The following is a 23,194-nucleotide window of genomic DNA, read 5'->3' as shown; positions in this document are numbered from 1 at the left end:
TAGTGACAAGTTGTTTGAGTCCGAGGTTGGCGACATTGTCCAGAAGGGTGGTGGCGTTGCTGTCGTTGCTCTTTTCCAGGTGGAAATTGAGGTCTCCCAATAAAATGTAGTCCTCGGAGGGGAGGGCGTGTGGGGTGATAAAGTCAATGATGTCGTCACTGAATTGTGCACGGGGTCCTGGGGCCGGTAGAGGAGGGTGCCACTGAGTGTGGTCTTGGGGTCGGTGTGGATCTGGAAGTGGAGGTGTTCGGCGCTGGCAAGGTTGACGTCTGAGCTGGTTGAGATGCGGATGGAGTTCTTATGGACGATAGCGATGCCTCCTCCTGTTTGCTTGATGCGGTCCTTATGGATGATCTTGTATCCTTCCGGGATGGCAACGGTGATGTCTGGGGCTGAAGAGGCATTCATCCATGTTTCAGTTAGGAAGGCGACGTCCGGTGAGATGGTGTCTAGTAGATTCCAGAGGTCGATGGCGTGTCTGTGGACCGAGCGGGTGTTGAGCAAGATGCATTTTAGGTGGTTGGTGTCAGGTCTCTGTTTGGTGTTGGTGGATGGGGAGTTGGTTTTGGTGCCGTCGAACTTGAGTTCGACGGCACCAAAACCAACTGAGGGTCACTGAGGTCAGTTTCAATAATTCCTCAAAAACGTAACCATGCAGTCCCCCCTAACTGTGTAGTTATCTTGCTTTACTGCTGTTTGTGTGATTAGCTGGGAGGAGCTCACGGCAGCATCCTCCCAATAAAAGTGTAGATGGACCGTTCCTTAACTCTTTCTTGCTTCACATACAGATGGCTTGAGGAGGTACAGGGGAGATGCAGGTCTAATAAACAGAATAGAATATCTGTGCCCGGTGTGTTTCTCTGCATTGGTGTCCCATCACAGGCCCACCAGTGTATGTGTGATCTTTGACTCCTGCCAGTTCACAAGCAGGCGGCCAGGAAACGGTTTCAGCCTATCAACCACTGAGGAGATAAAGCCTTTGTATAAGGAATGAGGAAGCAATGAACACATTCAGCCTATCACAGGAGTAGCCCTGAGTGTTCCGAATTATAATTTCTTCATGTCACTGTACGTTATTGAGCCCAAGTAGCTCGCCGTGATCGTATAGTGGTTAGTACTCTACGTTGGGGCCGCAGCAACCTCGGTTCGAATCCGAGTCACAGCATTGTGGTTGGCAATGTCACGGCAGTTGGGTTTTTCCTTTACAGAATTCCCATATGTACCAGTTGTTTTTGTAAAATGTCTATTAAAAACAGATCCTTTTCAATATTTAAACGATCTAACGACAAATTATTTAAACACACATGATTATAAGATGTAGGTATACTGTACTTACTGACATAAATTATCATTCTTGAACATATTTGCCGTAAGGGGAGCGGAGCTCTCCCCCAGGCCAATCAGAATGCAGATGAATGCAGTTGCAGTTGAGTGACCTGTGTTGTGGCTGTTTACAGGGAATTCACATATGTAGCTGTCTCGCAGCCCAATCCAGACGTCAATTGAAGACAGGTTTTCATGCAAATAGAGCAGTAAGTGCAGAGAAATGCTCACTCTCTAAAAATTGCATTTATACAATAGTAAGATTAAATCTAACCTCACCAGTAGATAGGATTTATCAATAAATAAATAAAGCTTCTCCTCTCTGATATGGAATTACCCCCCAAAAAGTATAAGGGAATACCCAATGCTAACCTATGAGAGGGGCAGACCTCACAGTAGTGAAAAATGTAATAGACTGTTTGATACTACTAGGACATACAAACTACCACAGTACATGTCTTACCTTTTACTTACATAGCATGATGCCCCTAGGACTACCTAGGGCCTACCTTAGGGGTTACTGATATGTAATAAAATTGGAGTTTAAGGCTTGGCAAGTAGTTTTAAATGCCAAGTCGAAGTGGCAGTACACTGCAGCACAGGCACTGCAGTAGCAGGCTTGAGACAGGTTTGAAATGCTATTTCTTTGGGCGGCACAATCAGTCCCTGGGTATATGGTATACCACTTTACAAGGGGCTTTCAAGTAAATTAAATCTGTCAGTCAGGTATACTCCAATTATACACATGATTGGGGAAGAAGCACGTGCACTTCAGCAGTGATTAGTAGCGATAAAGTGATCAGAGTCCTAAGGCCAACAAAAAGATACAGCAAAATGCGGAGGTGAAAAGCAATAAGGTGGGGTTGGGACCACCTTAAGAATGCAAGGTCTAACAAAAACGAACTAAGGATAACATGAGTAAAACATCAGGTTTCTCTACAGCATTTGGTGAGACAAGTGGGCCTACTTTTATCTTCCATAAATGCAATCTTTACCGGACCCCTTTATTATATAGCTCTTCAAGGAAAAAATATAAAGCACTTACAAAGGAGCCTCAAATACTCAAAGATGGTAGACTTCTGTAATATGGGCCATATACTAAAAGCAGCACGAAAACAGAGTGCAATAGGGTCCAAAAAACTTGAGTGACCCATGAGAGTATGCATGCAAGCCTATGGTATTCCAAACTAGAGATATACGCCTGCAATTTTTGTTTTTAGGAGAGAATGTGCCTGCTGAAAAAAACGTTATTTTTAAAAAGTGCGTTGCAGAATATCAGGAATTTGCAGTGGGGCACCTTGAAAACTTGCATGCAGATTATGTGCACACACCTTACAGTCAGTTGTTGTGGCCGAGTGGTTAAGGCGATGGACTTGAAATCCATTGGGATCTCCCCGCGCAGGTTCGAATCCTGCCGACAACGAGAATCTTTTTAACATCGGCTACAATTTCAGAAGTTAACCTTTAGTATTTCTTCCATGTCAGTTTTATAAATAGGTGGCTTATTTTGGTGTCACTATTGCCATATCACATATTTAATATCGCTCCCCCTTTCATATCTTTGCTATAACTCTCGTCCTTCATTAGCGCTGGTGCAAACGCTTCAAATTATTATACCCTGGCTCTCTCGGTCATACCTGTGCATGCACTTGAAACTTACTTTACCAATAAAAGAAGCAAATAGAGAAATAAAATAAAAGTGCTAGCTGGATTAGGCAAACACACTTCATAAAACTGCATTTTCTTTTCTATTCTCCCCCGTGTTACAAGCTTAACTGCTCCCTGTGTAATTTCTCTTAACCTGCTGTTCCTGGAAGAGAATTTCATCTACAAGCTCTTTCTGTGTTTTTTCCTAGTCTTTTCTTTCCCTTTTCTTAGATTTGTAACTGTTCCTTTACGTGCTCTATTTAGGCGCCATTAATCTCATTTGAGCTCCCTGTATCTGCTGCTGTTTTCTCCACACCTCATACTGTCTTTTCCCTCTTTCTCTCTTTCTCTGCGGTTGGTGGCTACTTTCCAAAGTGTCTGATGCCCCAATGTTCCTTCGTCTTGTTGTCAGACGTGAATTTGAAAAGCAACAAAATTAACAAGCCTTTACCACTCACACATGGCAGAAGTTTATACTTTAATTCAATGAGCTAAGAAAAGTGTGTGTGGGGCCCCTACGAGCCATGGTGCTTGCTTCATCATAATTAGGCATGCAGTCATTAGCCACAGCTCTGATTATGGGTCACTGAGGTCAGTTTCAATAATTCCTCAAAAACCTAACCATGCAGTCCCCCTAACTGTGTAGTTATCTTGCTTTACTGCTGTTTGTGTGATTAGCTTTGAGGAGCTCACGGCAGCATCCTCCCAATAAAAGTGTAGATGGACCGTTCCTTAACTCTGTCTTGCTTCACATACAGATGGCTTGAGGAGGTACAGGGGAGATGCAGGTCTAATAAACAGAATAGAATATCTGCGCCAGGTGTGTTTCTCTGCATTGGTGTCCCATCACAGGCCCACCAGTGTATGTGTGATCTTTGACTCCTGCCAGTTCACAAGCAGGCGGCCAGGAAACGGTTTCAGCCTATCAACCACTGAGGAGATAAAGCCTTTGTATAAGGAATGAGGAAGCAATGAACACATTCAGCCTATCACAGGAGTAGCCCTGAGTGTTCCGAATTATAATTTCTTCATGTCACTGTATGTTATTGAGACCAAGTAGCTCGCCGTGATCGTATAGAGGTTAGTACTCTGCGTTGTGGCCGCAGCAACCTCGGTTCGAATCCGAGTCACGGCATTGTGGTTGGCAATGTCAAGGCAGTTGGGTTTTTCCTTTACAGAATTCCCAAATGTACCAGTTGTTTTTGTAAAATGTCTATTAAAAACAGATCCTTTTCAATATTTAAACGATCTAACGACAAATTATTTAAACACACATGATTATAAGATGTAGGTATACTGTACTTACTGACATAAATTATCATTCTTGAACATATTTGCGGTAAGGGGAGCAGAGCTCTCCCCCAGGCCAATCAGAATGCAGATGAATGCAGTTGCAGTTGAGTGACCTGTGTTGTGGCTGTCTACAGGGAATGCACATATGTAGCTGTCTCGCAGCCCAATCCAGACGTCAATTGAAGACAGGTTTCCATGCAAATAGAGCAGTAAGTGCAGAGAAATGCTCACTCTCTAAAAATGGCATTTATACAATAGTAAGATTAAATCCAGCCTCACCAGTAGATAGGATTTATCAATAAATAAATAAAGCTTCTCCTCTCTGATATGGAATTACCCCCCCAAAAGTATAAGGGAATACCCAATGCTAACCTATGAGAGGGGCAGACCTCACAGTAGTGAAAAATGTAATAGACTGTTTGATACTACTAGGACATACAAACTACCACAGTACATGTCTTACCTTTTACTTACATAGCATGATGCCCCTAGGACTACTTAGGGCCTACCTTAGGGGTTACTGATATGTAATAAAATTGGAGTTTAAGGCTTGGCAAGTAGTTTTAAATGCCAAGTCGAAGTGGCAGTACACTGCAGCACAGGCACTGCAGTAGCAGGCTTGAGACAGGTTTGAAATGCTATTTCTTTGGGCGGCACAATCAGTCCCTGGGTATATGGTATACCACTTTACAAGGGGCTTTCAAGTAAATTAAATCTGTCAGTCAGGTATACTCCAATTATACACATGATTAGGGAAGAAGCACGTGCACTTCAGCACTGATTAGTAGCGATAAAGTGATCAGAGTCCTAAGGCCAACAAAAAGATACAGCAAAATGCGGAGGTGAAAAGCAATAAGGTGGGGTTGGGACCACCTTAAGAATGCAAGGTCTAACAAAAACGAACTAAGGATAACATGAGTAAAACATCAGGTTTCTCTACAGCATTTGGTGAGACAAGTGGGCCTTCTTTTATCTTCCATAAATGCAATCTTTCCCGGACCCCTTTATTATATAGCTCTTCAAGGAAAAAATATAAAGCACTTACAAAGGAGCCTCAAATACTCAAAGATGGTAGACTTCTGTAATAAGGGCCATATACTAAAAGCAGCAAGAAAACAGAGTGCAATAGGGTCCAAAAAACTTGAGTGACCCATGAGAGTATGCAAGCAATCATATGGTATTCCAAACTAGAGATATACGCATGCAATTTTTGTTTTTAGGAGAGAATGTGCCTGCTGAAAAAAACATTATTTTTAAAAAGTGCGTTGCAGAATATCAGGAATTTGCTGTGGGACACCTTGAAAACTTGCATACAGATTATGTGCACACGGCTTACAGTCAGTTGTTGTGGCCGAGTGGTTAAGGCGATGGACTAGAAATCCATTGGGGTCTCCCCGCGCAGGTTTGAATCCTGCCGACAACGAGAATCTTTTTAACATCGGCTACAATTTCAGAAGTTAACCTTTAGTATTTCTTCCATGTCAGTTTTATAAATAGGTGGCTTATTTTGGTGTCACTATTGCCATATCACATTTTTATTATCGCTCCCCCTTTCATATCTTTGCTATAACTTTCGTCCTTCATTAGCGCTGGTGCAAACGCTTCAAATTATTATACCTTGGCTCTCTCGGTCATACCTGTGCATGCACTTGAAACTTACTTTACCAATAAAAGAAGCAAATAGAGAAATAAAATAAAAGTGCTAGCTGGATTAGGCAAACACACTTCATAAAACTGCATTTTCTTTTCTATTCTCCCCGTGTTACAAGCTTAACTGCTCCCTGTGTAATTTCTCTTAACCTGCTGTTCCTGGAAGAGAATTTCATCTACAAGCTCTTTCTGTGTTTTTTCCTAGTCTTTTCTTTCCCTTTTCTTAGATTTGTAACTGTTCCTTTACGTGCTCTATTTAGGCGCCATTAATCTCATTTGAGCTCCTTGTACCTGCTGCTGTTTTCTCCACACCTCATACTGTCTTTTCCCTCTTTCTCTCTTTCTCTCTTTCTCTGCGGTTGGTGGCTACTTTCCAAAGCGTCTGATACCCCAATGTTCCTTCGTCTTGTTGTCAGACGTGAATTTGAAAAGCAACAAAATTAACAAGCCTTTACCATTCACACATGGCAGAAGTTTATACTTTAATTCAATGAGCTAAGAAAAGTGTGTGTGGCGCCCCTACGAGCCATGGTGCTTGCTTCATCATAATTAGGCATGCAGTCATTAGCCACAGCTCTGATTATGGGTCACTGGGGTCAGTTTCAATAATTCCTCAAAAACCTAACCATGCAGTCCCCCCTAACTGTGTAGTTATCTTGCTTTACTGCTGTTTGTGTGATTAGCTGGGAGGAGCTCACGGCAGCATCCTCCCAATAAAGGTGTAGATGGACCGTTCCTTAACTCTTTCTTGCTTCACATACAGATGGCTTGAGGAGGTACAGGGGAGATGCAGGTCTAATAAACAGAATAGAATATCTGCGCCAGGTGTGTTTCTCTGCATTGGTGTCCCATCACAGGCCCACCAGTGTATGTGTGATCTTTGACTCCTGCCAGTTCACAAGCAGGCGGCCAGGAAACGGTTTCAGCCTATCAACCACTGAGGAGATAAAGCCTTTGTATAAGGAATGAGGAAGCAATGAACACATTCAGCCTATCACAGGAGTAGCCCTGAGTGTTCCGAATTATAATTTCTTCATGTCACTGTACATTATTGAGCCCAAGTAGCTCGCTGTGATCGTATAGTGGTTAGTACTCTGCGTTGTGGCCGCAGCAATCTCAGTTCGAATCTGAGTCATGGCATTGTGGTTGGCAATGTCACGGCAGTTGGGTTTTTCCTTTACAGAATTCCCAAATGTACCAGTTGTTTTTGTAAAATGTCTAATAAAAACAGATACTTTTCAATATTTAAACGATCTAACGACAAATTATTTAAACACACATGATTATAAGATGTAGGTATACTGTACTTACTGACATAAATTATCGTTCTTGAACATTTTTGCGGTAAGGGGAGCGGAGCTCTCCCCCAGGCCAATCAGAATGCAGATGAATGCAGTTGCAGTTGAGTGACCTGTGCTGTGGCTGTCTACAGGGAATGCACATATGTAGCTGTCTCGCAGCCCAATCCAGACGTCAATTGAAGACAGGTTTTCATGCAAATAGAGCAGTAAATGCATAGAAATGCTCACTCTCTAAAAATGGCATTTATACAATAGTAAGATGAAATCCAACCTCACCAGTAGATAGGATTTATCAATAAATAAATAAAGCTTCTCCTCTCTGATATGGAATTACCCCCCAAAAAGTATAAGGGAATACCCAATGCTAACCTATGAGAGGGGCAGACCTCACAGTATTGAAACATGTAATAGACTGTTTGATACTACTAGGACATACAAACTACCACAGTACATGTCTTACCTTTTACTTACATAGCATGATGCTCTAGGACTACCTAGGGCCTACCTTAGGGGTTACTGATATGTAATAAAATTGGAGTTTAAGGCTTGGCAAGTAGTTTTAAATGCCAAGTCGAAGTGGCAGTACACTGCAGCACAGGCACTGCAGTAGCAGGCTTGAGACAGGTTTGAAATGCTATTTCTTTGGGCGGCACAATCAGTCCCTGGGTATATGGTATACCACTTTACAAGGGGCTTTCAAGTAAATTAAATCTGTCAGTCAGGTATACTCCAATTATACACATGATTAGGGAAGAAGCACGTGCACTTCAGCACTGATTAGTAGCGATAAAGTGATCAGATTCCTAAGGCCAACAAAAAGATACAGCAAAATGCGGAGGTGAAAAGCAATAAGGTGGGGTTGGGACCACCTTAAGAATGCAAGGTCTAACAAAAACGAACTAAGGATAACATGAGTAAAACATCAGGTTTCTCTACAGCATTTGGTGAGACAAGTGGGCCTTCTTTTATCTTCCATAAATGCAATCTTTCCCGGACCCCTTTATTATATAGCTCTTCAAGGAAAAAATATAAAGCACTTACAAAGGAGCCTCAAATACTCAAAGATGGTAGACTTCTGTAATAAGGGCCATATACTAAAAGCAGCAAGAAAACAGAGTGCAATAGGGTCCAAAATACTTGAGTGACCCATGAGAGTATGCATGCAAGCCTATGGTATTCCAAACTAGAGATATACGCATGCAATTTTTGTTTTTAGGAGAGAATGTGCATGCTGAAAAAAACATTATTTTTAAAAAGTGCGTTGCAGAATATCAGGAATTTGCTGTGGGACACCTTGAAAACTTGCATACAGATTATGTGCACACGCCTTACAGTCAGTTGTTGTGGCCGAGTGGTTAAGGCGATGGACTAGAAATCCATTGGGGTCTCCCCGCGCAGGTTCGAATCCTGCCGACAACAAGAATCTTTTTAACATCGGCTACAATTTCAGAAGTTAACCTTTAGTATTTCTTCCATGTCAGTTTTATAAATAGGTGGCTTATTTTGGTGTCACTATTGCCATATTACATATTTATTATCGCTCCCCCTTTCATATCTTTGCTATAACTTTCGTCCTTCATTAGCGCTGGTGCAAACGCTTCAAATTATTATACCCTGGCTCTCTCGGTCATACCTGTGCATGCACTTGAAACTTACTTTACCAATAAAAGAAGCAAATAGAGAAATAAAATAAAAGTGCTAGCTGGATTAGGCAAACACACTTCATAAAACTGCATTTTCTTTTCTATTCTCCCCGTGTAACAAGCTTAACTGCTCCCTGTGTAATTTCTCTTAACCTGCTGTTCCTGGAAGAGAATTTCATCTACAAGCTCTTTCTGTGTTTTTTCCTAGTCTTTTCTTTCCCTTTTCTTAGATTTGTAACTGTTCCTTTACGTGCTCTATTTAGGCGCCATTAATCTCATTTGAGCTCCTTGTACCTGCTGCTGTTTTCTCCACACCTCATACTGTCTTTTCCCTCTTTCTCTCTTTCTCTGCGGTTGGTGGCTACTTTCCAAAGCGTCTGATACCCCAATGTTCCTTCGTCTTGTTGTCAGACGTGAATTTGAAAAGCAACAAAATTAACAAGCCTTTACCATTCACACATGGCAGAAGTTTATACTTTAATTCAATGAGCTAAGAAAAGTGTGTGTGGCGCCCCTACGAGCCATGGTGCTTGCTTCATCATAATTAGGCATGCAGTCATTAGCCACAGCTCTGATTATGGGTCACTGGGGTCAGTTTCAATAATTCCTCAAAAACCTAACCATGCAGTCCCCCCTAACTGTGTAGTTATCTTGCTTTACTGCTGTTTGTGTGATTAGCTGGGAGGAGCTCACGGCAGCATCCTCCCAATAAAGGTGTAGATGGACCGTTCCTTAACTCTTTCTTGCTTCACATACAGATGGCTTGAGGAGGTACAGGGGAGATGCAGGTCTAATAAACAGAATAGAATATCTGCGCCAGGTGTGTTTCTCTGCATTGGTGTCCCATCACAGGCCCACCAGTGTATGTGTGATCTTTGACTCCTGCCAGTTCACAAGCAGGCGGCCAGGAAACGGTTTCAGCCTATCAACCACTGAGGAGATAAAGCCTTTGTATAAGGAATGAGGAAGCAATGAACACATTCAGCCTATCACAGGAGTAGCCCTGAGTGTTCCGAATTATAATTTCTTCATGTCACTGTACGTTATTGAGCCCAAGTAGCTCGCTGTGATCGTATAGTGGTTAGTACTCTGCGTTGTGGCCGCAGCAATCTCGGTTCGAATCCGAGTCATGGCATTGTGTTTGGCAATGTCACGGCAGTTGGGTTTTTCCTTTACAGAATTCCCAAATGTACCAGTTGTTTTTGTAAAATGTCTAATAAAAACAGATCCTTTTCAATATTTAAACGATCTAACGACAAATTATTTAAACACACATGATTATAAGATGTAGGTATACTGTACTTACTGACATAAATTATCGTTCTTGAACATATTTGCGGTAAGGGGAGCGGAGCTCTCCCCCAGGCCAATCAGAATGCAGATGAATGCAGTTGCAGTTGAGTGACCTGTGCTGTGGCTGTCTACAGGGAATGCACATATGTAGCTGTCTCGCAGCCCAATCCAGACGTCAATTGAAGACAGGTTTTCATGCAAATAGAGCAGTAAGTGCATAGAAATGCTCACTCTCTAAAAATGGCATTTATACAATAGTAAGATGAAATCCAACCTCACCAGTAGATAGGATTTATCAATAAATAAATAAAGCTTCTCCTCTCTGATATGGAATTACCCCCCAAAAAGTATAAGGGAATACCCAATGCTAACCTATGAGAGGGGCAGACCTCACAGTAGTGAAAAATGTAATAGACTGTTTGATACTACTAGGACATACAAACTACCACAGTACATGTCTTACCTTTTACCTACATAGCATGATGCCCCTAGGACTACCTAGGGCCTACCTTAGGGGTTACTGATATGTAATAAAATTGGAGTTTAAGGCTTGGCAAGTAGTTTTAAATGCCAAGTCGAAGTGGCAGTACACTGCAGCACAGGCACTGCAGTAGCAGGCTTGAGACAGGTTTGAAATGCTATTTCTTTGGGCGGCACAATCAGTCCCTGGGTATATGGTATACCACTTTACAAGGGGCTTTCAAGTACATTAAATCTGTCAGTCAGGTATACTCCAATTATACACATGATTAGGGAAGAAGCACGTGCACTTCAGCACTGATTAGTAGCGATAAAGTGATCAGAGTCCTAAGGCCAACAAAAAGATACAGCAAAATGCGGAGGTGAAAAGCAATAAGGTGGGGTTGGGACCACCTTAAGAATGCAAGGTCTAACAAAAACGAACTAAGGATAACATGAGTAAAACATCAGGTTTCTCTACAGCATTTGGTGAGACAAGTGGGCCTACTTTTATCTTCCATAAATGCAATCTTTACCGGACCCCTTTATTATATAGCTCTTCAAGGAAAAAATATAAAGCACTTACAAAGGAGCCTCAAATACTCAAAGATGGTAGACTTCTGTAATATGGGCCATATACTAAAAGCAGCACGAAAACAGAGTGCAATAGGGTCCAAAAAACTTGAGTTACCCATGAGAGTATGCATGCAAGCCTATGGTATTCCAAACTAGAGATATACGCCTGCAATTTTTGTTTTTAGGAGAGAATGTGCCTGCTGAAAAAAACATTATTTTTAAAAAGTGCGTTGCAGAATATCAGGAATTTGCAGTGGGGCACCTTGAAAACTTGCATGCAGATTATGTGCACATACCTTACAGTCAGTTGTTGTGGCCGAGTGGTTAAGGCGATGGACTTGAAATCCATTGGGGTCTCCCCGCGCAGGTTCGAATCCTGCCGACAACGAGAATCTTTTTAACATCGGCTACAATTTCAGAAGTTAACCTTTAGTATTTCTTCCATGTCAGTTTTATAAATAGGTGGCTTATTTTGGTGTCACTATTGCCATATCACATATTTATTATCGCTCCCCCTTTCATATCTTTGCTATAACTCTCGTCCTTCATTAGCGCTGGTGCAAACGCTTCAAATTATTATACCCTGGCTCTCTCGGTCATACCTGTGCATGCACTTGAAACTTACTTTACCAATAAAAGAAGCAAATAGAGAAATAAAATAAAAGTGCTAGCTGGATTAGGCAAACACACTTCATAAAACTGCATTTTCTTTTCTATTCTCCCCCGTGTTACAAGCTTAACTGCTCCCTGTGTAATTTCTCTTAACCTGCTGTCCTGGAAGAGAATTTCATCTACAAGCTCTTTCTGTGTTTTTTCCTAGTCTTTTCTTTCCCTTTTCTTAGATTTGTAACTGTTCCTTTACGTGCTCTATTTAGGCGCCATTAATCTCATTTGAGCTCCTTGTACCTGCTGCTGTTTTCTCCACACCTCATACTGCCTTTTTCCTCTTTCTCTCTTTCTCTGCGGTTGGTGGCTACTTTCCAAAGCGTCTGATGCCCCAATATTCCTTTGTCTTGTTGTCAGACGTGAATTTGAAAAGCAACAAAATTAACAAGCCTTTACCACTCACACATGGCAGAAGTTTATACTTTAATTCAATGAGCTAAGAAAAGTGTGTTGTGGGGCCCCTACGAGCCATGGTGCTTGCTTCATCATAATTAGGCATGCAGTCATTAGCCACAGCTCTGATTATGGGTCACTGAGGTCAGTTTCAATAATTCCTCAAAAACCTAACCATGCAGTCCCCCCTAACTGTGTAGTTATCTTGCTTTACTGCTGTTTGTGTGATTAGCTGGGAGGAGCTCACGGCAGCATCCTCCCAATAAAAGTGTAGATGAAACGTTCCTTAACTCTTTCTTGCTTCACATACAGATGGCTTGAGGAGGTACAGGGGAGATGCAGGTCTAATAAACAGAATAGAATATCTGCGCCAGGTGTGTTTCTCTGCATTGGTGTCCCATCACAGGCCCACCAGTGTATGTGTGATCTTTGACTCCTGCCAGTTCACAAGCAGGCGGCCAGGAAACGGTTTCAGCCTATCAACCACTGAGGAGAGAAAGCCTTTGTATAAGGAATGAGGAAGCTATGAACACATTCAGCCTATCACAGGAGTAGCCCTGAGTGTTCCGAATTATAATTTCTTCATGTCACTGTACGTTATTGAGCCCAAGTAGCTCGCCGTGATCGTATAGTGGTTAGTACTCAGCGTTGTGGCCGCAGCAACCTCGGTTCGAATCCGAGTCACGTCATTGTGGTTGGCAATGTCACGGCAGTTGGGTTTTTCCTTTACAAAATTCCCAAATGTACCAGTTGTTTTTGTAAAATGTCTATTAAAAACAGATCCTTTTCAATATTTAAACGATCTAACGACAAATTATTTAAACACACATGATTATAAGATGTAAGTATACTGTACTTACTGACATAAATTATCGTTCTTGAACATATTTGCGGTAAGGGGAGCGGAGCTCTCCCCCAGGCCAATCAGAATGCAGATGAATGCAGTTGCAGTTGAGTGACATGTGTTGTGGCTGTCTACAGGGAATGCACATATGTAGCTGTCTCGCAGCCCAATCCAGACGTCAATTGAAGACAGGTTTTCATGCAAATAGAGCAGTAAGTGCAGAGAAATGCTCACTCTCTAAAAATGGCATTTATACAATAGTAAGATTAAATCCAACCTCACCAGTAGATAGGATTTATCAATAAATAAATAAAGCTTCTCCTCTCTGATATGGAATTACCCCCCAAAAAGTATAAGGGAATACCCAATGCTAACCTATGAGAGGGGCAGACCTCACAGTAGTGAAAAATGTAATAGACTGTTTGATACTACTAGGACATACAAACTACCAGAGTACACGTCTTACCTTTTACTTACATAGCATGATGCCCCTAGGACTACCTAGGGCCTACCTTAGGGGTTACTGATATGTAATAAAATTGGAGATTAAGGCTTGGCAAGTAGTTTTAAATGCCAAGTCGAAGTGGCAGTACACTGCAGCACAGGCACTGCAGTAGCAGGCTTGAGACAGGTTTGAAATGCTATATCTTTGGGCGGCACAATCAGTCCCTGGGTATATGGTATACCACTTTACAAGGGGCTTTCAAGTAAATTAAATCTGTCAGTCAGGTATACTCCAATTATACACATGATTAGGGAAGAAGCACGTGCACTTCAGCAGTGATTAGTAGCGATAAAGTGATCAGAGTCCTAAGGCCAACAAAAAGATACAGCAAAATGCGGAGGTGAAAAGCAATAAGGTGGGGTTGGGACCACCTTAAGAATGCAAGGCAAGACAAGTGGGCCTACTTTTATCTTCCATAAATGCAATCTTTACCGGACCCCTTTATTATATAGCTCTTCAAGGAAAAAATATAAAGCACTTACAAAGGAGCCTCAAATACTCAAAGATGGTAGACTTCTGTAATAAGGGCCATATACTAAAAGCAGCACGAAAACAGAGTGCAATAGGGTCCAAAAAACTTGAGTGACCCATGAGAGTATGCATGCAAGCCTATGGTATTCCAAACTAGAGATATACGCCTGCAATTTTTGTTTTTAGGAGAGAATGTGCCTGCTGAAAAAAACATTATTTTTAAAAAGTGCGTTGCAGAATATCAGGAATTTGCAGTGGGGCACCTTGAAAACTTGCATGCAGATTATGTGCACTTACCTTACAGTCAGTTGTTGTGGCCGAGTGGTTAAGGCGATGGACTTGAAATCCATTGGGATCTCCCCGCGCAGGTTCGAATCCTGCCGACAACGAGAATCTTTTTAACATCGGCTACAATTTCAGAAGTTAACCTTTAGTATTTCTTCCATGTAAGTTTTATAAATAGGTAGCTTATTTTGGTGTCACTATTGCCATATCACATATTTATTATCGCTCCCCCTTTCATATCTTTGCTATAACTCTCGTCCTTCATTAGCGCTGGTGCAAACGCTTCAAATTATTATACCCTGGCTCTCTCGGTCATACCTGTGCATGCACTTGAAACTTACTTTACCAATAAAAGAAGCAAATAGAGAAATAAAATAAAAGTGCTAGCTGGATTAGGCAAACACACTTCATAAAACTGCATTTTCTTTTCTATTCTCCCCCGTGTTACAAGCTTAACTGCTCCCTGTGTAATTTCTCTTAACCTGCTGTTCCTGGAAGAGAATTTCATCTACAAGCTCTTTCTGTGTTTTTTCCTAGTCTTTTCTTTCCCTTTTCTTAGATTTGTAACTGTTCCTTTACGTGCTCTATTTAGGCGCCATTAATCTCATTTGGGCTCCCTGTACCTGCTGCTGTTTTCTCCACACCTCATACTGTCTTTTCCCTCTTTCTCTCTTTCTCTGCGGTTGGTGGCTACTTTCCAAAGTGTCTGATGCCCCAATGTTCCTTCGTCTTGTTGTCAGACGTGAATTTGAAAAGCAACAAAATTAACAAGCCTTTACCACTCACACATGGCAGAAGTTTATACTTTTATTCAATGAGCTAAGAAAAGTGTGTGTGGGGCCCCTACGAGCCATGGTGCTTGCTTCATCATAATTAGGCATGCAGTCATTAGCCACAGCTCTGATTATGGGTCACTGAGGTCAGTTTCAATAATTCCTCAAAAACCTAACCATGCAGTCCCCCTAACTGTGTAGTTATCTTGCTTTACTGCTGTTTGTGTGATTAGCTGGGAGGAGCTCACGGCAGCATCCTCCCAATAAAAGTGTAGATGGACCGTTCCTTAACTCTGTCTTGCTTCACATACAGATGGCTTGAGGAGGTACAGGGGAGATGCAGGTCTAATAAACAGAATAGAATATCTGCGCCAGGTGTGTTTCTCTGCATTGGTGTCCCATCACAGGCCCACCAGTGTATGTGTGATCTTTGACTCCTGCCAGTTCACAAGCAGGCGGCCAGGAAACGGTTTCAGCCTATCAACCACTGAGGAGATAAAGCCTTTGTATAAGGAATGAGGAAGCAATGAACACATTCAGCCTATCACAGGAGTAGCCCTGAGTGTTCCGAATTATAATTTCTTCATGTCACTGTATGTTATTGAGACCAAGTAGCTCGCCGTGATCGTATAGTGGTTAGTACTCTGCGTTGTGGCCGCAGCAACCTCGGTTCGAATCCGAGTCACGGCATTGTCGTTGGCAATGTCAAGGCAGTTGGGTTTTTCCTTTACAGAATTCCCAAATGTACCAGTTGTTTTTGTAAAATGTCTATTAAAAACTGATCCTTTTCAATATTTAAACGATCTAACGACAAATTATTTAAACACACATGATTATAAGATGTAGGTATACTGTACTTACTGACATAAATTATCATTCTTGAACATATTTGCGGTAAGGGGAGCGGAGCTCTCCCCCAGGCCAATCAGAATGCAGATGAATGCAGTTGCAGTTGAGTGACCTGTGTTGTGGCTGTCTACAGGGAATGCACATATGTAGCTGTCTCGCAGCCCAATCCAGACGTCAATTGAAGACAGGTTTTCATGCAAATAGAGCAGTAAGTGCAGAGAAATGCTCACTCTCTAAAAATGGCATTTATACAATAGTAAGATTAAATCCAGCCTCACCAGTAGATAGGATTTATCAATAAATAAACAAAGCTTCTCCTCTCTGATATGGAATTACCCCCCAAAAAGTATAAGGGAATACCCAATGCTAACCTATGAGAGGGGCAGACCTCACAGTAGTGAAAAATGTAATAGACTGTTTGATACTACTAGGACATACAAACTACCACAGTACATGTCTTACCTTTTACTTACATAGCATGATGCCCCTAGGACTACTTAGGGCCTACCTTAGGGGTTACTGATATGTAATAAAATTGGAGTTTAAGGCTTGGCAAGTAGTTTTAAATGCCAAGTCGAAGTGGCAGTACACTGCAGCACAGGCACTGCAGTAGCAGGCTTGAGACAGGTTTGAAATGCTATTTCTTTGGGCGGCACAATCAGTCCCTGGGTATATGGTATACCACTTTACAAGGGGCTTTCAAGTAAATTAAATCTGTCAGTCAGGTATACTCCAATTATACACATGATTAGGGAAGAAGCACGTGCACTTCAGCACTGATTAGTAGCGATAAAGTGATCAGATTCCTAAGGCCAACAAAAAGATACAGCAAAATGCGGAGGTGAAAAGCAATAAGGTGGGGTTGGGACCACCTTAAGAATGCAAGGTCTAACAAAAACGAACTAAGGATAACATGAGTAAAACATCAGGTTTCTCTACAGCATTTGGTGAGACAAGTGGGCCTACTTTTATCTTCCATAAATGCAATCTTTACCGGACCCCTTTATTATATAGCTCTTCAAGGAAAAAATATAAAGCACTTACAAAGGAGCCTCAAATACTCAAAGATGGTAGACTTCTGTAATATGGGCCATATACTAAAAGCAGCACGAAAACAGAGTGCAATAGGGTCCAAAAAACTTGAGTGACCCATGAGAGTATGCATGCAAGCCTATGGTATTCCAAACTAGAGATATACGCCTGCAATTTATGTTTTTAGGAGAGAATGTGCCTGCTGAAAAAAACGTTATTTTTAAAAAGTGCGTTGCAGAATATCAGGAATTTGCAGTGGGGCACCTTCAAAACTTGCATGCAGATTATGTGCACACACCTTACAGTCAGTTGTTGTGGCTGAGTGGTTAAGGCGATGGACTTGAAATCCATTGGGATCTCCCCGCGCAGGTTCGAATCCTGCCGACAACGAGAATCTTTTTAACATCGGCTACAATTTCAGAAGTTAACCTTTAGTATTTCTTCCATGTCAGTTTTATAAATAGGTGGCTTATTTTGGTGTCACTATTGCCATATCACATATTTAATATCGCTCCCCCTTTCATATCTTTGCTATAACTCTCGTCCTTCATTAGCGCTGGTGCAAACGCTTCAAATTATTATACCCTGGCTCTCTCGGTCATACCTGTGCATGCACTTGAAACTTACTTTACCAATAAAAGAAGCAAATAGAGAAATAAAATAAAAGTGCTAGCTGGATTAGGCAAACACACTTCATAAAACTGCATTTTCTTTTCTATTCTCCCCCGTGTTACAAGCTTAACTGCTCCCTGTGTAATTTCTCTTAACCTGCTGTTCCTGGAAGAGAATTTCATCTACAAGCTCTTTCTGTGTTTTTTCCTAGTCTTTTCTTTCCCTTTTCTTAGATTTGTAACTGTTCCTTTACGTGCTCTATTTAGGCGCCATTAATCTCATTTGAGCTCCCTGTATCTGCTGCTGTTTTCTCCACACCTCATACTGTCTTTTCCCTCTTTCTCTCTTTCTCTGCGGTTGGTGGCTACTTTCCAAAGTGTCTGATGCCCCAATGTTCCTTCGTCTTGTTGTCAGACGTGAATTTGAAAAGCAACAAAATTAACAAGCCTTTACCACTCACACATGGCAGAAGTTTATACTTTAATTCAATGAGCTAAGAAAAGTGTGTGTGGGGCCCCTACGAGCCATGGTGCTTGCTTCATCATAATTAGGCATGCAGTCATTAGCCACAGCTCTGATTATGGGTCACTGAGGTCAGTTTCAATAATTCCTCAAAAACCTAACCATGCAGTCCCCCTAACTGTGTAGTTATCTTGCTTTACTGCTGTTTGTGTGATTAGCTGGGAGGAGCTCACGGCAGCATCCTCCCAATAAAAGTGTAGATGGACCTTTCCTTAACTCTGTCTTGCTTCATATACAGATGGCTTGAGGAGGTACAGGGGAGATGCAGGTCTAATAAACAGAATAGAATATCTGCGCCAGGTGTGTTTCTCTTCATTGGTGTCCCATCACAGGCCCACCAGTGTATGTGTGATCTTTGACTCCTGCCAGTTCACAAGCAGGCGGCCAGGAAACGGTTTCAGCCTATCAACCACTGAGGAGATAAAGCCTTTGTATAAGGAATGAGGAAGCAATGAACACATTCAGCCTATCACAGGAGTAGCCCTGAGTGTTCCGAATTATAATTTCTTCATGTCACTGTATGTTATTGAGACCAAGTAGCTCGCCGTGATCGTATAGTGGTTAGTACTCTGCGTTGTGGCCGCAGCAACCTCGGTTCGAATCCGAGTCACGGCATTGTGGTTGGCAATGTCAAGGCAGTTGGGTTTTTCCTTTACAGAATTCCCAAATGTACCAGTTGTTTTTGTAAAATGTCTATTAAAAACAGATCCTTTTCAATATTTAAACGATCTAATGACAAATTATTTAAACACACATGATTATAAGATGTAGGTATACTGTACTTACTGACATAAATTATCATTCTTGAACATATTTGCGGTAAGGGGAGCGGAGCTCTCCCCCAGGCCAATCAGAATGCAGATGAATGCAGTTGCAGTTGAGTGACCTGTGTTGTGGCTGTCTACAGGGAATGCACATATGTAGCTGTCTCGCAGCCCAATCCAGACGTCAATTGAAGACAGGTTTTCATGCAAATAGAGCAGTAAGTGCAGAGAAATGCTCACTCTCTAAAAATGGCATTTATACAATAGTAAGATTAAATCCAGCCTCACCAGTAGATAGGATTTATCAATAAATAAATAAAGCTTCTCCTCTCTGATATGGAATTACCCCCCAAAAAGTATAAGGGAATACCCAATGCTAACCTATGAGAGGGGCAGACCTCACAGTAGTGAAAAATGTAATAGACTGTTTGATACTACTAGGACATACAAACTACCACAGTACATGTCTTACCTTTTACTTACATAGCATGATGCCCCTAGGACTACTTAGGGCCTACCTTAGGGGTTACTGATATGTAATAAAATTGGAGTTTAAGGCTTGGCAAGTAGTTTTAAATGCCAAGTCGAAGTGGCAGTACACTGCAGCACAGGCACTGCAGTAGCAGGCTTGAGACAGGTTTGAAATGCTATTTCTTTGGGCGGCACAATCAGTCCCTGGGTATATGGTATACCACTTTACAAGGGGCTTTCAAGTAAATTAAATCTGTCAGTCAGGTATACTCCAATTATACACATGATTAGGGAAGAAGCACGTGCACTTCAGCACTGATTAGTAGCGATAAAGTGATCAGATTCCTAAGGCCAACAAAAAGATACAGCAAAATGCGGAGGTGAAAAGCAATAAGGTGGGGTTGGGACCACCTTAAGAATGCAAGGTCTAACAAAAACGAACTAAGGATAACATGAGTAAAACATCAGGTTTCTCTACAGCATTTGGTGAGACAAGTGGGCCTTCTTTTATCTTCCATAAATGCAATCTTTCCCGGACCCCTTTATTATATAGCTCTTCAAGGAAAAAATATAAAGCACTTACAAAGGAGCCTCAAATACTCAAAGATGGTAGACTATTGTAATAAGGGCCATATACTAAAAGCAGCAAGAAAACAGAGTGCAATAGGGTCCAAAAAACTTGAGTGACCCATGAGAGTATGCATGCAAGCCTATGGTATTCCAAACTAGAGATATACGCATGCAATTTTTGTTTTTAGGAGAGAATGTGCCTGCTGAAAAAAACATTATTTTTAAAAAGTGCGTTGCAGAATATCAGGAATTTGCTGTGGGACACCTTGAAAACTTGCATACAGATTATGTGCACAGGCCTTACAGTCAGTTGTTGTGGCCGAGTGGTTAAGGCGATGGACTAGAAATCCATTGGGGTCTCCCCGCGCAGGTTCGAATCCTGCCGACAACGAGAATCTTTTTAACATCGGCTACAATTTCAGAAGTTAACCTTTAGTATTTCTTCCATGTCAGTTTTATAAATAGGTGGCTTATTTTGGTGTCACTATTGCCATATTACATATTTATTATCGCTCCCCCTTTCATATCTTTGCTATAACTTTCGTCCTTCATTAGCGCTGGTGCAAACGCTTCAAATTATTATACCCTGGCTCTCTCGGTCATACCTGTGCATGCACTTGAAACTTACTTTACCAATAAAAGAAGCAAATAGAGAAATAAAATAAAAGTGCTAGCTGGATTAGGCAAACACACTTCATAAAACTGCATTTTCTTTTCTATTCTCCCCGTGTAACAAGCTTAACTGCTCCCTGTGTAATTTCTCTTAACCTGCTGTTCCTGGAAGAGAATTTCATCTACAAGCTCTTTCTGTGTTTTTTCCTAGTCTTTTCTTTCCCTTTTCTTAGATTTGTAACTGTTCCTTTACGTGCTCTATTTAGGCGCCATTAATCTCATTTGAGCTCCTTGTACCTGCTGCTGTTTTCTCCACACCTCATACTGTCTTTTCCCTCTTTCTCTCTTTCTCTGCGGTTGGTGGCTACTTTCCAAAGCGTCTGATACCCCAATGTTCCTTCGTCTTGTTGTCAGACGTGAATTTGAAAAGCAACAAAATTAACAAGCCTTTACCATTCACACATGGCAGAAGTTTATACTTTAATTCAATGAGCTAAGAAAAGTGTGTGTGGCGCCCCTACGAGCCATGGTGCTTGCTTCATCATAATTAGGCATGCAGTCATTAGCCACAGCTCTGATTATGGGTCACTGGGGTCAGTTTCAATAATTCCTCAAAAACCTAACCATGCAGTCCCCCCTAACTGTGTAGTTATCTTGCTTTACTGCTGTTTGTGTGATTAGCTGGGAGGAGCTCACGGCAGCATCCTCCCAATAAAGGTGTAGATGGACCGTTCCTTAACTCTTTCTTGCTTCACATACAGATGGCTTGAGGAGGTACATTGGAGATGCAGGTCTAATAAACAGAATAGAATATCTGCGCCAGGTGTGTTTCTCTGCATTGGTGTCCAATCACAGGCCCACCAGTGTATGTGTGATCTTTGACTCCTGCCAGTTCACAAGCAGGCGGCCAGGAAACGGTTTCAGCCTATCAACCACTGAGGAGATAAAGCCTTTGTATTAGGAATGAGGAAGCAATGAACACATTCAGCCTATCACAGGAGTAGCCCTGAGTGTTCCGAATCATAATTTCTTCATGTCACTGTATGTTATTGAGACCAAGTAGCTCGCCGTGATCGTAAAGTGGTTAGTACTCTGCGTTTCGGCCGCAGCAACCTCGGTTCGAATCCGAGTCACGGCATTGTGGTTGGCAATGTCAAGGCAGTTGGGTTTTTCCTTTACAGAATTCCCAAATGTACCAGTTGTTTTTGTAAAATGTCTATTAAAAACAGATCCTTTTCAATATTTAAACGATCTAATGACAAATTATTTAAACACACATGATTATAAGATGTAGGTATACTGTACTTACTGACATAAATTATCATTCTTGAACATATTTGCGGTAAGGGGAGCGGAGCTCTCCCCCAGGCCAATCAGAATGCAGATGAATGCAGTTGCAGTTGAGTGACCTGTGTTGTGGCTGTCTACAGGGAATGCACATATGTAGCTGTCTCGCAGCCCAATCCAGACGTCAATTGAAGACAGGTTTTCATGCAAATAGAGCAGTAAGTGCAGAGAAATGCTCACTCTCTAAAAATGGCATTTATACAATAGTAAGATTAAATCCAGCCTCACCAGTAGATAGGATTTATCAATAAATAAATAAATAAAGCTTCTCCTCTCTGATATGGAATTACCCCCCAAAAAGTATAAGGGAATACCCAATGCTAACCTATGAGAGGGGCAGACCTCACAGTAGTGAAAAATGTAATAGACTGTTTGATACTACTAGGACATACAAACTACCACAGTACATGTCTTACCTTTTACTTACATAGCATGATGCCCCTAGGACTACTTAGGGCCTACCTTAGGGGTTACTGATATGTAATAAAATTGGAGTTTAAGGCTTGGCAAGTAGTTTTAAATGCCAAGTCGAAGTGGCAGTACACTGCAGCACAGGCACTGCAGTAGCAGGCTTGAGACAGGTTTGAAATGCTATTTCTTTGGGCGGCACAATCAGTCCCTGGGTATATGGTATACCACTTTACAAGGGGCTTTCAAGTAAATTAAATCTGTCAGTCAGGTATACTCCAATTATACACATGATTAGGGAAGAAGCACGTGCACTTCAGCACTGATTAGTAGCGATAAAGTGATCAGAGTCCCAAGGCCAACAAAAAGATACAGCAAAATGCGGAGGTGAAAAGCAATAAGGTGGGGTTGGGACCACCTTAAGAATGCAAGGTCTAACAAAAACGAACTAAGGATAACATGAGTAAAACATCAGGTTTCTCTACAGCATTTGGTGAGACAAGTGGGCCTTCTTTTATCTTCCATAAATGCAATCTTTCCCGGACCCCTTTATTATATAGCTCTTCAAGGAAAAAATATAAAGCACTTACAAAGGAGCCTCAAATACTCAAAGATGGTAGACTTCTGTAATAAGGGCCATATACTAAAAGCAGCAAGAAAACAGAGTGCAATAGGGTCCAAAAAACTTGAGTGACCCATGAGAGTATGCATGCAAGCCTATGGTATTCCAAACTAGAGATATACGCATGCAATTTTTGTTTTTAGGAGAGAATGTGCCTGCTGAAAAAAACATTATTTTTAAAAAGTGCGTTGCAGAATATCAGGAATTTGCTGTGGGACACCTTGAAAACTTGCATACGATTATGTGCACATGCCTTACAGTCA

At 41.6% G+C, this 23,194-nt stretch overlaps 6 non-coding genes across 6 annotated transcripts; all 6 read left to right on the top strand.

Annotated features, from left to right (window-relative positions):
- Positions 1 to 5,604: 5,604 nt before the first annotated feature.
- Positions 5,605 to 5,686, top strand: TRNAS-AGA (transfer RNA serine (anticodon AGA)). The gene has a single exon. It is a non-coding gene; the product is annotated as a tRNA-Ser (tRNA).
- A 2,865-nt stretch (positions 5,687 to 8,551) lies between these two features.
- Positions 8,552 to 8,633, top strand: TRNAS-AGA (transfer RNA serine (anticodon AGA)). The gene has a single exon. It is a non-coding gene; the product is annotated as a tRNA-Ser (tRNA).
- Positions 8,634 to 11,491: 2,858 nt separating this feature from the next.
- On the top strand, positions 11,492 to 11,573 carry TRNAS-UGA (transfer RNA serine (anticodon UGA)). Its single transcript has one exon. It is a non-coding gene; the product is annotated as a tRNA-Ser (tRNA).
- A 4,167-nt stretch (positions 11,574 to 15,740) lies between these two features.
- Positions 15,741 to 15,812, top strand: TRNAH-GUG (transfer RNA histidin (anticodon GUG)). Its single transcript has one exon. It is a non-coding gene; the product is annotated as a tRNA-His (tRNA).
- A 2,868-nt stretch (positions 15,813 to 18,680) lies between these two features.
- TRNAH-GUG (transfer RNA histidin (anticodon GUG)) lies at positions 18,681 to 18,752 on the top strand. The gene has a single exon. It is a non-coding gene; the product is annotated as a tRNA-His (tRNA).
- A 1,499-nt stretch (positions 18,753 to 20,251) lies between these two features.
- Positions 20,252 to 20,333, top strand: TRNAS-AGA (transfer RNA serine (anticodon AGA)). The gene has a single exon. It is a non-coding gene; the product is annotated as a tRNA-Ser (tRNA).
- Positions 20,334 to 23,194: the final 2,861 nt, after the last annotated feature.

Source organism: Lissotriton vulgaris, chromosome 1_1 (assembly GCF_964263255.1).
Source record: "Lissotriton vulgaris chromosome 1_1, aLisVul1.2, whole genome shotgun sequence".
Classification (NCBI taxonomy): Eukaryota; Metazoa; Chordata; class Amphibia; order Caudata; family Salamandridae; genus Lissotriton; species Lissotriton vulgaris.
Note: the sequence above shows the minus strand (reverse complement) of the source record. Positions and strands in the feature narration are given on the sequence as shown.